We start from the raw sequence: 14,307 nt of genomic DNA on the forward strand, positions 1-14,307 counted from the left end.
TGTTTGTACTGTATGTAAATTGCTCCCATAAATCTACACTTAGAACGCTGTACTGAAATTCAATTATTACAAATTGAAAGGGCAGCAAAGGAAACTTTGGGTGAATGTAACTATCTTGATATAAACTGGGACAATGGTTTCAGCTACTTAAAAAAAAAAAAAAAAAAAAAAAAAAAAAGTGTTAGAAGAACCAACTAAATGGGAAGCGTTACTGGAATTGGTACTGGATAAGTACAGATATCCTATTGTACAGGTGAATGGGCATTAAGGGATTAGTGATCACAATATGGTAATGGTTGACTTGAGCTTCTATGAAACATTTTGTAGGTAGCTACGAAAGCCAAATTATAGAAAAGCAAAGTTGGATGATTGACGCTTGTAGACTCTTAAACGCAGACACCAGATGATGAATTTTTTAAACGTATTTTAAGTAAATACTGTTCCAAGCACATATAAAAATATATATTTAGTATAATATAGTATGACAATAAAATATATCTGTATAAAGGTAAAGGTGATTAAATAAGAAAGCATTGGTTATAGTAATATCTCATACCCAATGGTTCAATAATACTCTAGTACAAGGCATGTAGACTGGTCTGATGGACATTGAACCACAGAAAGAGAGACCTATCTGTAATAACATATTAGCAGACATTTTAATGTGAGAATAACAAGTGTTACAATAAACAAATTGGCAATTCAATGTGACATCTGGTTGACCAATTAGCTTTTGTAAGTTAGGTGAAATGCTGGAATAGTAGCAGCGCAATTCTACACTTGTTGTGCGCCCCATGATAGAGAATGTCAGCGGAACATAGACACAAACAGCATTGCAGCACATTGGTGGATAACGGGGTCCTCAGCTTGCTTTATTGAAGTAAGCAGGAATTGGGCAGCACAGTGGCCTAGTGGTTAGCACTTCTGCCTCACAGCACTGGGGTCATGAGTTCAATTCCCGACCATGGTCTTATCTGTGTGGAGTTTGTATGTTCTCCCCATGTTTGCGTGGGTTTCCTCTGGGTGCTTGGGTTTCCTCCCACTCTCCAAAAACATACTAGTAGGTTAATTGGCTGCTATCAAAATTGAGCATAGAAATTTAGAAGTGGTGGTATGGAAAATGTAAGTGAATTGAAATGGATAGACTTACAATGAAGGCAGCAGGAGAAGTGGCGGTAAGGCATACCACCGTGTACCAGCCCACTTCCACCACTGCTGATACCAGTAAGCTGTGAAGGGTTAGACACACACATCAGTATAGTTGCTACAGAAACATTTAGATAAAATAGCAAACAGAGATTTTGCACAACGGATGAAATTTAATGTAGATAAATATATAGTTGTGGTCATAACTATTATAATTACACATTTATTGGAATATAAATAGGGTAAAACTGAGATGAAAAAGTACTTAGGAAAGTTAGTTAACCTAAATCTGAGTATTAGCACACAGTGTCAGGCAGCAGCTGCAAAGGAGAATACATTTCTGGGATGCATTAAAAAGAGGGCTTGTGATGCAAACTTAGAATTACCATTGTGTAAACCACATGAGCTGTTGATGGCAGAGTCACTACTTTAAATTCAAAAAAAGATTGGCATTGGACTTTTTTTTTTTTTTTAATAAGAAATGTTCTCTACAGGTAGCTATAATTAGTAGGGGGCTTTGAGAGTTGATTGGTCTAGGAAATGTATCATATTTTTGGAAATTTCCTCTAAATCAATACACTTAGAATGTATAAAGTGTTAAACGCATCTTATTACAACCTTACTATGTAACTGTGTTTCTAAATAGGGTAGACCAAGTGCAAGATGCCAGATTTTGCTTGTTGTGTCTTTTATTCTTTGTGAGGGAATGGTGTCTACTAAGGCTGAACAGCCTACCGTGTCCTCCTTTACGTGGGTAAATACTTACACCCAGGCAGATATCCAACTTAACCAATAGTAGCTTTTATTAATGGAACAGCAACAACAGGCACAAAACCAACATATGTACAGGAGTAACAATTAAAGGTATGCACAATGGACATGAGTAGTACATACAGTACAATACCGGTCCTATTATGGCCATCTTGGGAAATCCGACTATAGGCTTACGCTTTCCTGGGAGTGCGAAGCCCCAGTGACTGCCAGCAGGGCAGCGGTCCGGCTTCATTGGCACCTCGCATTTGGCGAGCCCAAGACCTGGGGTAACTTATCCAAAGGAAGAGGAACAAGGGTCCTCGCAGACCTTCTCCCGATCTCTGTCCTCTGTCAGCTGGAAGGGACCATTACCTCCTACATCAGCCTGATCTTTCCTCTATCAACCCCCCTGACACTCCACTGCTCTTTCTTATACCCACAGAATAGCCTCAGGCTGTAGGGGTGTGTTGACTGTCTGCTGTGTCTTAGAATATTCAGGCATAGGAATACAATACATGTTTCCTAATTAAGGTGCTTAAACCAGACACACAAAGCCACCATGTCGGGCTTGTGAATATACTACTAAACATTATCTCGTTTGCCTACAGATGTAGCTAAAAGCACAATATTACAGTTTCTCATTTTTAGCCTGTAATCTGTGGTTAACTTGCAATGTAAACAGCAGGGCCAGATATACACAATCTATATAAGATGGTTAAAGCATCATGTAATGCAGACTATTCACTCCATTGTGTTTTAAACATAACACTTGCCTGTCTAGATTTTAACAGAGGAGAGGTCGCTACCCCTAGCTAGATCTCCTGTTGTAGAGGTAAACAAAGATAGTTTCTGTTAAACAATAGTCTGGTCTACCTAATAACATAATCATTGATGTATTGTTTTTACAGACCTAGAATACACATAGACTTACTCTTTTGGCATAAGTAAACAATAGGAAGCCCTAGGAGTAGCATGAATACCTCACCTACAGTGTAATAAATAATATTACACAATCTCATAAAGTACCAATCTTAAAGCTAATATTCCATACACAGTATGGGGGTGAGCACAGACATGCTATGGGAATGAAAACACACATATGGAATACACAGTCATAATGTGTACTAGGGCAGACACTCTCTAGGGGGACATTGGAATGAAAAGTACGTGTTTAACGGTATTGTGACATTCTTTGTAATAATTCTGGTAGCGAAAAATGTTCGGTTTATAGCAGATATGTCTGCTTAGTCATGTGGTGCCAAGATTGGGTTTACTTTAAAAACGTTATTGAATATTTTCTTAAATGCTTCATAACTTTTAAAGATCACTCTGTAAAGCAAAACTAATCGGCAACAACATGGTCACTATGGCTAGTAAAGGCTAATACACCTTCCAAAAGTCCCTATTTTTTGGAAAATGGGCAAATTCCTGGATTTTGGGGGCATAGCCTGTAAGACAATAGGAGTGGCTTTGCTGAGATGGGACTGTCTGTGATTGGATTTGGCAGATTGGAGCATGGTTAGGGGTTGGGAGGGGGGATGCTTATTCTTTAATCCAAGCATACCTCACAGAATTCCAATTTGATAATCTAATAATAGGGATGGTTTCAGCCATGCTTCTGATCTGCCCTTTCCTGTGCTCCAGATCTGCTCAGCCAAGCTTCCCAACTTGTTTGCTCATTTTACCGTGAGAGGCATTGATAGTTGTGTAGGACTAATGATGTGGGGAAATATGATTCTTAACTAGGGCTTTGGAGTGCTGGGAAAAAAAATACAACACTGCTCATATTTCTTTAAATTTAGTACTGCTTCTGGCAGTTGTTTTACTTCAGATGACAATTGGCTCATAGGAAATGAGAAGGCTGTGTTTAAATATTGGTTCAGCTCACAAAATGGCTGCCTCCAATGTGTACCTCACAAAGTACTTCAGTGATGTTTCTAGTGAGTTAAGAGACTGTTGTCTTATACCTCACAGTCTGAGGGGACACGTTAGTCCCAACTTGCGGGAGGTTGGACGGTACCAGTTGCCTCTGGTACATACAGCAATTCCAGGGTGATTTTAGGGCAGGATGTTCAAATTTCAAGGGACAATTCTTTAAAATCTGTAACTGCTCCTGTAATTATTTCAATGGATCAGGAGCTTTATTTAGTACCTCGTAATGTAATGGGTGGAAAATATACCCCACAAGACACTTCTTTTAAAAAAAAATATCTTCGTTACGGATTTAGTATTTTGAAGCAATAATAATTAGTGTATATTAGGTATTTTTCACCAACCGTATGAGAATGGGAAATGGTTTGAAGTTGCCTTTTGTAGAAATTTCGGTACAACATGATAAGGACATTCATTCTCTTACATTGGTCACCTTATGCACCAAGGAAAGAATGATTTATGATATGTGCACATGGGTGTGGAAACTGCATTAATTCTCTCTTGGTCTTTTTTTTTTATAAGGAAAAAAAAAAAATGAGAAGAGTAAAAGTAGACACAGGTCCTAACTATGCAGAGCAGGCAGGCCAGGCTGAAAATGATGGTATTTATACCTCCGCAGCAGAATAGTTCTCTGTACACTCACATAGAATGTGTTTGTCTTTTCTCAGAAATAAACCAACAAAAATCCATTATAAGAAGCAGAATATTCCGTCCCCGCGCTTTGCGCTAATGACAATACAAATCTCTTTTTTTCTTTTTTTTTTTTTCTTCAAAACTTTATTTTTTTTCTTCCTCTTCCAAACAGTAAACAGAGCAGTGGACTGAATGGAATGCAATGCCTGTGAATGGAGGCGCTTTTGAGATTTATTGATCAATAAAGCAGGCAATTACAGCTTGTTTAGAAAACCGGGTAGAAAAGGCCTTCTTCTTGTCCCTCAGAGCAGCATTGCGCTTCCAATAATGATAACCCTCGTGTCTTGCTAGAAACCATAAAAGTCAATAGCAAGATATAGGATTTCAATAAAATTATGACACTAGATAAACTTTACCCTAGGAACAGATTCTCGCTAGGGATCATGCCTGGCTTCAGTTAGATTTGTAACTTTAATTTTTCCCTTATTGATTTTCACGCTTTTCTCTGCTTCGCTGCTAATTAGGTAGATTCTTTACGCTAAGGATAGGTAGTCGTGTATTTGAGAAAGACATTAGCGCAACAACTAAATGCCCCATTGAAACAACGTTAGGCAGCTATACTTCTCAGGCGCGTTTTCAAGTGTTTGTATTATTTATATTTCTCTGTGTGTATCAGATAATAAAGTAAATATTCAGCGTTTGCTAATAACCAGTCCCCTGTATACAAAGCAAGGCCCCCATAAAGGGAAATATTAATTATATTGCTTCTAAAGTCGGTTTATTTTCACTTTATGGCTATTCTTCATACAGAACTGTGTTCCTCTGTATTTGCCTTAACTTAGAAAATAGAAGTGTCCTATAAAGTTTACCTATTTTTTTAGTAAAAAAAAGAAAAGAAAAACTAACATCTGTATTACACCATGCGTAAAAAAGCCTAATTGCAATGTACAATTTTCAGTGCACACCATTCTTGATGACCTATGAAACGCTGCCGCTCCCTCTCTTTCTGGTACTTCCTTCCACAATACCTTTTTAATGTTTGTTTAAGCTCAAGATCCCATGACACTATGGGGGGAATTGAAATGCCGTCTATGTGGTGCGCAGACATTGCGCTGCGCACATCGCTGACAATCACAGTAGGAATCTACGCTCATTTTCCTCGTACCTCTGTGGGGTGCATGGAAAATTGAGCAGAAATTTCTGTCAAATCTCCACCACGAAGTGTCTCACGGACTTTCCGGAGACACTTCACAGCTAATTGAATTTTCCTCTGATATATGAGTTTGCAAATCCAATCGGCAGCCTTTCTTGAAAGCAGGAATACTGTCACAGGGGAACAGGAAGCTGTTGACAGTTTATGGGATATCGCTCCCATTAGTGCTCGTGGCTGTTAGTAGCCGGCCAGAAGATAGCTAACTTCATGCAGGCATGCATTATACAGTTGTAATACAAAGTAAATATAACATGTTTAAACCAATATGTGGATATATATAACTAATGTGTTGTGGTGTGTGTATAAAACGATTACTTTATAAGTTGTGTTTGCTTAGGGTCATGTCCGTTTTTTTTTGTTTTTTTTCTAGTTGTCAAATGCTCCTTTTCAAGACAGTTTATTTATCTAATCTAAACCTATCCATTATTAGTGTTTTAGGGAATACTCTCAGAATTGCCATACCCTGAAAGGGGTGGGGCTTATCTGAAGGTAGGTGTGCCCTCAATTGGGGAGGTTAAACAGGGTTTAGTTGCGGAAAAGGTGGAGTTTGTGTGGACTGGGGCCAGATTTATTTTGTCGCAATATTGATCTTTTCACTGGATTTAGGGCTTCGCCTATGGGGCGGTGTTGGCTATTACTGGGGGTTTCTGCCAAGGCTTCGTCATGCAATGCATTTCAGGATTGGGATAGCAGGGGAGAATACCTGAAGGAGGAGGTTTGTTTTTTGTTTGTTTTTTTTTTTTTTTAATTTGGACGATCCAAATCAATTACTTTTTTGTTTTTTTTGTTATTTTTTTCAAAGAAAAATTAGAATTTTTTTTTTTGTAACTAAAGTAGAACAGGCAGCCCAAGTCCTGGCTTCCACAGCGCATGCTGGCAAACCCCGATCACACGGATGCAGATTGACCCGACTTGCCCGGAAAAAACGTTACTGTGGAAAGCAGGGATATAAAACTAGCCGTATCGCTGCTTAATCATAAAAAAGACTCTCAATCTTTGTTCATCATGGTCCAGATTACATAAGTGTCAGTTTTGCTACCCATGAATGTTAAGATTTATTTTAGTTATTTTTCTTGGGGCTATAAACGTAGTACATTGTTGTCACTATTTTTCGTCCACCTCTGTCCATCACATCGCATGGTTTTAGGCAGCAATCCAATGAAAACATTTTTTGTTTTTGTTTAACATAAATCACTGTGGATACCTGCAAGAAGACTGTTTTCCTTACATTTTTCCTTCAAGCTGCTATTAATGATTTAGTTTTGCTGAGTTTAATGAGACTACCATGGCAACCACTGTCACATAAAATATGGCTTTAGAATCCCCTCTTCTCAGCATGCTTGTTAAACCCTCCCCCTCCTTCTTTTACAATCACGTGACCCCTGAGAATCTTCCTTACTGACTGGCTCTGTCTCAGAGATTAGATTACACTTTCCTCATAAACCAGTTTAAAAACTGAAATGCAAATGTGTTCCGGCTCAGAGGCTGTAAATTGCAGTGGCGCCATTAAAATAAATACCCCAGAGTGATAATGCAAGAGCCCCTGGAGTTCCCACCTATTTGTACCGGTGAAAAACAAACAAGATATGCCCCACACATACATACTCCGAAGTCATGACTAATGGAGACTGCCAGGAGTTGCCCACTCTGGCTCTTTGAAAATTACTGTAGCCAGACAGGACCCTAGAAAACCCACCTCTTCAGACAAGTTTATGATATTCCTCAACCAGCATCTTAATCTCCCTAGATGACCCTATTACCACCCTCTACACAGCTAACACAAGACAACAACCCTCTGACCAACACTGCCACACACACAGCCCACTCAATACTTTTATCTTTGCATTGTAGCTTTCCATTGTGCAATATGATGTAGCACATGCCCTTGTGTTTCTAACTCCCATTGCCCCATAGATTGTAAGCTTGCGAGCAGGGTTCTTTTACCTCTCTGTAGGTATTACCCAGTATTGTCTTATTAATGTTTGTTCCCAATTGTAAAACGCTACGGAATTTGCTGGCGCTATATAAATAAATGATGTTGATGATGACTAGTGTGAATCTTCACTGATGTATACTATCTGTAGCTTCAAATATGGTCAGATAGTTTTTTTTTTTATTCCTAAATTTTGCTTTTTTAAATTTAAAACAAAATGTATTTCAGCTTATATTAGTTGATGAGAGTTGTGACTTAAAGTTCCTTTAATACTACAATAGTTATAATATTTATAGCTTCTCATTGCCCACTGTCTCATTTCTAGGTAAGTCTATTACTGACCTGGATTAATAAATAAACAGCCCATATAGTTAGTAGTAGTAATGATGTGTATAAAGGTTGATTGGGATAGCAGGTGAGTATACTTGCAGACAGGCGTCATTTATATAAACCATTTTCATTGTCGTTTTTAAAAAAATCATATAAGTTTCTTTGTGATTCGTATCCGCTGGATCCAGGATTTCCATGAGGATATAAATTGCTTTTAGCTAAATCTTTAGCAAATTCAAATCCTAATTTTAGAGATCGGGAAGTGGTCATTGTATCTCGGAGCTAAAATGACAGGCAAAATTGGTGTTATATTAGGATCCGCTTGTGTATTAATGTATAACCATACATTTTATAAATAATACCAGTATAAATTGTGGGTCCTGAGGTTGCCACCATCACTTCAACGTCCAGCAGGAAAATTGTGTATTATACAGAATTTCCCACCCCCAGCAGAAGATTATTTTGGTTTTTCATAAATTATAATGTATAGAAGATTGCATGTCATGCCATTATATTTAGCAGCTGCCTGGTTCATGTTAATGTGCATATAAAGGTCTAGCTTTGTTTTGTTGTTGGGCGGAATTCTTAGTAAAGTGAACCGTTAGTCATCCAAAGCCTTAAATATAGAATCACTGTACACCAGCAGTATAAATTGTACATTGCTGCTTACCTAGTGAGAGCCCAGGGAGTAATAGCGGAGGCTGTGCTAATTACCCATTTATCCCTGTTACATGAATGCCTAGATCTTGTATATGGAATGTTAAATTGTTTTCATTTCCTCTGTTTCTTCCCCTCTCCGGCGTGTTTGTGAGCAACCCAGCCCTCCACCTATTTTGTGTTGTAAAAGCATTGTTGCCTTCCAGCCTCATTGGTGTCTGTGCACGTGTTGAGCAGTCTCTTGTGCTTCTCAGTACTCCTTTCTGTATTCTCCCCTAGTTCCGCTCTAAAGCCACTTCAATTAAAGCACATCTCTGATTTCCGCTCTCCTCTCACTACATCCTGCCCCTTTGCTCCTGTTCCTGCTTGCTCTTTTTTTTTTTTTTTTTTTTTTACTTTTCCTCTCAGCGCTTTTTCCATCTATTTCTTAATGTTGCACTCACTATGCATTGCCTCTCACACAGCACATTAAGTGTCAGTAGTGATTATTAGATGACTTAGTGACCTCATTAAAGTAGAACAGCGTCTTGAACCACAGCGGAGAGTCTTCACCAGGAGAGATGCAGATTGATGTGGCTTTCTCAAAGGAAAAGTGCCATTAAAATTTCATTTTTAGATATGAAGTGTCACATCATTGTCTTTTAATATATATATTTATTAGGAAAATGTATATTTGTGGTTATTTGACAGTTTTAGTTCCGACGCTCCATTTGTGTTTGTCTTGTTAGCTTGTATGTCTTTACAGACTGTATGTGTGACTGTAATTGTTGCCCATAGCATTGATTAGTCGTCATCTTCATCGTTTATTTATATAGCGCCACTGATTCCGCAGCGCTGTACAGAGAACTCGTTCACATCAGTCCCTGCCCCATTGGAGCTAACAGTCTAAATTCCCCAACACACCCAAACAGACACACATGGACACACAGACGAGGGTTAATTTGATAACAGCCAATTAACCGCTCAGTATGTTTTTGGTTTTGTCAAATGCAGCTTCCCACTGAGAGCATCATAAATAAACTGAACCTTACGACATCATCAACATTTATTTATATAGCGCCAGTAAATTCCGTAGCGCTTTAAATAAATAACCCGCTTTGCCTCTGAGATAATTTTGTGATCCTGTTTTCCTATTTATCTTCAATATGTGATGCAAACACTAATTCAGACTAAAGGACCTCACTGGCAAAGTCCTTCATACGCCTCAAATGTCCTCTCAACATACTCTCCTCACACCCTCGCCTCCGATAACCACCTCCGGCCTACAGGACTTATCCTGTGCCATTGCCTACCATGGTAGAGAGGGGGCTCTCTATCCTTTTGTTGTCTGCATGCATTTTGTATCCCTTGTATCTTGTTTTCTCCCCTTTCTGGTGCTACAGAGCACTATGGCGCCTTAAATATCAACAACTGTAATAATAAACTATACCGCTGTAATATAGGGTCAGTTACCTGTTGCCCGCTCAGATATCTGAGTAATATGCAGCTGCATGCAGGTGACAGGTCTTGGAATTATCTATACCCATAATCATAGAGTAGAAGCATTTAGTGGTAGACATAAAAAGACAGAGTTTCTCAAGTAGGGTTTTCCGGTCTTATTTACACACTGGCACACTCCCAGTCTCACACACACTCACGTTAAATAGCTACAAGGACAAGATTTAGCGCTTAGTCTGTAATAACTCAAGAGAACAACACAATATGTTCAGTCAGTTTCAGTAATTGGTACAGTGGAGACATTGCTCACCAAGGCCACCACCGAGATCAAGGGAACGCGCCAAACCTCTCCTCTTCCCTCACTGCCACATTGGTGAACCTCTTGCATAAGTCAACCAGACTTGAGGTATAAAAGCTAAAACTTCCAATGATCAAGCCTTTTTTTTTAGTAATATTGGGAAAAATATAGAAATATATTGCACTTACAAGACTTTAGTACAGATTATGCATGTAAGGCTCCACCCCTGGTCATACAGTCAATGTCCTCATGCCTGTGGAGGAGAGTCTGTAACACACGTAAATATATATATATATGTGCTATTATCTCCTAGGCAGTATTTAAGTGTAATATACACTGTGCTTGGCTCTTGTTTCTGTATTGTCACACTTGTTATTAGCAGAGCTTCAGTGCACTGATTGTCACCATTTCTTTTTAAAATAAACCTTATTTACAAAGATTGCCCCTGTAACATCATTAACATTGTACTAGTGGCAGTGTATTTTAGCTTTAAAGTCATTACCTCTCAGACACCCATGAACATTTTTCTTAACTCTCCCCATGTTTGCATCATGTAAGTCCATTTTGAACGTTCAATTTGTTTCTATGATAAATTCCCTTCCTTGGCATTGTCTCTGCCTGGAAGGGACATTTTACCACTCCGTAAATAATAACGATCTATTTTATAGGGACTTGGGACTCCAGTAACTGAGAATGATGGTCTCAGGTTAGGTCAGAGCCTCAGGATCTTCTTCCTGCAGTTTCAGAGGTCAGGCCCTGTGCTCGGGTCATCTCTCCTATAAGTGTGTCTGCTTGACCCTTCTCCATCTCTGGGAACAATTCACATCATGTGGCTGTGACTCTAAACATTAACAGCCACTGACTTTTTTATTTTATTTATATATATATTTTTTTATACGATCAGCCATGTTCTCTGCACAGCTCGTTAGCTTCTACTCGGTTGTAAAGTGCCTTTGTCTTGCAGCTGTTCTATGAAAATCTTCTAGTAGATCATAACTCACAACTGTCCTGATTAGAGAGCTCTGCCCCGCTGCCTGGGACCGAGCCGGTCAGAAGGTTGGGAGACATATTGTGAACGGGAGCTGCACACATAGCGGCAAGCAGTAAATGGTGTTTGGAATGGGGATTTTCTCCTCATTGCCATACAGAGGAGTGTATTTTGCTGCACATTGACTTGAGTGTGAATCAGCAGAGCCGGTGTGGACTGATCTAGTACACTCACCTGTTCATGGATACGATGGTCACCAGGAAACAACAGTGTCCTCTCTGTGTACCTAGAGCCCTGTAATCCAGTCGCATAAGGTTCTATGCACTGCATATGTTCTTTAAGTTACAACACAGCGATAAACATGTAAGTGTTTAACAAATGGGTTTGACATGTTGGACAGATTTTGAGGGGCAGATTCAATTCCCTACATTGTTCTTTAGAACAACGTGGGCCGAGCACTGTTACTGTTTCTACGGTAATACCTGCGCATTATTACCGTTACTATGGTAATTTCAATCTGCGTTAAAATTACGTTAGTATTGAATTGAATCTGCCCGTAAATGTCCAGTTAATAGCGCTGCCAATTCCACTGCGCTGTTCAGAGAACTAATTTACTTCAGTCCCTGCCCCAATACAGCTTACAGTCTAAATTCCCTAACATACATACACAGACCGAGAGAGATTAAGGTCAATTTAATAGCAGCCAATTAACCTACTAGTAGGTTTTTGTAGTGTTGGAGAAAACCCATGTAGACATGGGGAAAACATACAAACTCCACACAGATAAGACCCTGGTCGGGAATGGAAATCAAATCTTTTGTATGGGGGAATCTGTCGCAGACGATACCCAGCTAATCTGATCACTGACAGCATTGCTATCACGGATGATGACATTTAGATTTATAGGACAAATCCCTATCCTCAGGAGAGGGCTGGCACATTTTAGCCCGGGGGGGGGGGGGGGGGGGGGGGATGAGATTTGACTCAGCAGCCTATTAGAAGCATTTGAAAGGGAAAAAAAAAAATTTAGGTGGCACAGCCCAAGGTCGCCCACTATGGGACCCCTGCCCAGCCCGGCCTGTCCCTGCCCATCATCAACAGAAATACCTATTCACACTGGATGAATGCCCTATTATCCTGTAATAAATAGACCTGGGAGTTCTTGGATGCTTTAAACACTGTCCTGTGCACCTTCCCTGTGATTTGAACTGCGTAAGAAGTTTCTTTGTAACTAACTGCATATGATTTGCTTTTGGAAGTAGCAACAGTTGTTTTTTTTTTGTTGGTTCCCTAAGGCAAGGCAGTATATCCTGTATTATTAATCAGGAAAATAGCCTCTTTCTCTAGATTACATCTGCTTCATGATCCCCTTTAGGTGTGAAATAGGAACAGATACATGATGGAGTGAAATCCACAAGGGAGGCAGCGCTGTAGCAGGGAGAGTAACACAATTCCTGCAAAGTGTAAACAAGTTTGATAATGTCACTTATCTGACAGCTTTCTCAGCGTTTAGATCATCAAAGTCATCGCTAACTCACTAGCCGCAGACAGGCTGGAGCGGCCTTTTGGCAGTCACTACTTGTTGGCAACACATGTGAAATTCCTTCAACCTTGTTGATGCAGCAAAACCTGTGCTTTTTGTATAGTAGAAAGCATAAGCCGTCCATTTATCATGATGATAACTTATTTGGAACACAGTAGCTTCCTCTTGTCCAGTCTTCTGCTAAGATGGTTGATAGGGTCTCAGTGTCACAACGTCTGTAAGCAGCAGCGCATGTGCCCGTTTTTCACAGATCACGTTGTGGAATTCTCATTTGGCAATCGCCGTGATGCACTGCAGATTAAAAGTATGCAGGAAATGTTTGGTGGAGTTCCAGAGCCGCAGCTTTAGAAGATGACAGATTATGAAGCTAAGTAACAGTAAAATGTTAGTAGGGCTCATTTGTTAAGTAGGTCCAATCTAGATCTAATCTATTGCCAGCGTGATGTTCGGTAGCTGTAAAACAGGCTGTGTCTGGATACCGGCCAGGATGTATCTCATAATGTAGGGCAAGGGCTCCAGGAATAAATAGCTCCTGCTCTGATGTTCTCCAGGCTAAATCTAAACAGCAACAATACTGATCCAGCGTATTTTGTCTGTTAAATAGAGCTGACACTTTGTGCTGTGCTCGGCAATATCATTGTGAAATAGTGACAATCCCAATTTAGCAGTTTGGATATGCTTTTATATTGACTGCTAACTTTATTGTGGGAAAAATGAGTTAAGAGATGAGATCCAGCGGGTATAGGCTTGGACTGGCAGCTTGAATTGCCAGGGTATCTAGTGGTGGGCACCACTCTCAGCCTGCATGACAGAAAAAGTGAGTTTATGTATCTTCCTAGACATTGCAAAACCCATTCCTATATTTCACAGAAATATGGCAGTTTGCAGTGATCAACTCCTGAATTGCTTATTTATTTTTATTATTTTGAAACCTATAATTTCAGAAACCTTGTAGAAAATATTTAAACTCGCTAATGGTTAGAGTCCCACTTTAAAAAGTCATCTATGCACCACTTAAAGCATCCCTGAGATTAATTTAATATTCACAAATCCGTCCTTGGGTATTTAATGTACTTAGGAGCAGAATCCATAACCCGCTATGTGTCTCTGGAACAGTCTGCGGAGATGCATCGCTTCAGAGTTTTGCTGAAATCTCTGCTCATATTCCATTCTGCCCCATAGAGCTGCAAAGGACAATTTCTACACCGTATCAGCCGTACATGTCTGCAGGCGATGTCCGGCTAATTGCATCTGCCCCTTACTGTATGTTGCTGGCTTCACTTCTGGAGTCTGAGTACCTGGGCAAAATCTAACACAGTTCATGTGTTCACACTGCAATTACAGAACTTATTGTTATCCTCTACAAATGAACAATGCAGATCCGCTAGCTGTCGGAGTCCAACAAGTGTCTCCGATCTACACACAAACATCTTAGTGATCTGTC

The 14,307-nt window shown here is 39.7% G+C and overlaps 1 protein-coding gene across 3 annotated transcripts in view; it reads left to right on the plus strand.

Moving 5' to 3' along the window:
* MAD1L1 (mitotic arrest deficient 1 like 1) overlaps nt 1–14,307 on the plus strand; it is a 528,381-nt gene that overhangs the window by 163,656 nt on the left and 350,418 nt on the right. The gene's annotated exons all lie outside the window — the stretch shown is intronic.

Source organism: Mixophyes fleayi, chromosome 7 (assembly GCF_038048845.1).
Source record: "Mixophyes fleayi isolate aMixFle1 chromosome 7, aMixFle1.hap1, whole genome shotgun sequence".
Lineage (NCBI taxonomy): Eukaryota > Metazoa > Chordata > Amphibia > Anura > Limnodynastidae > Mixophyes > Mixophyes fleayi.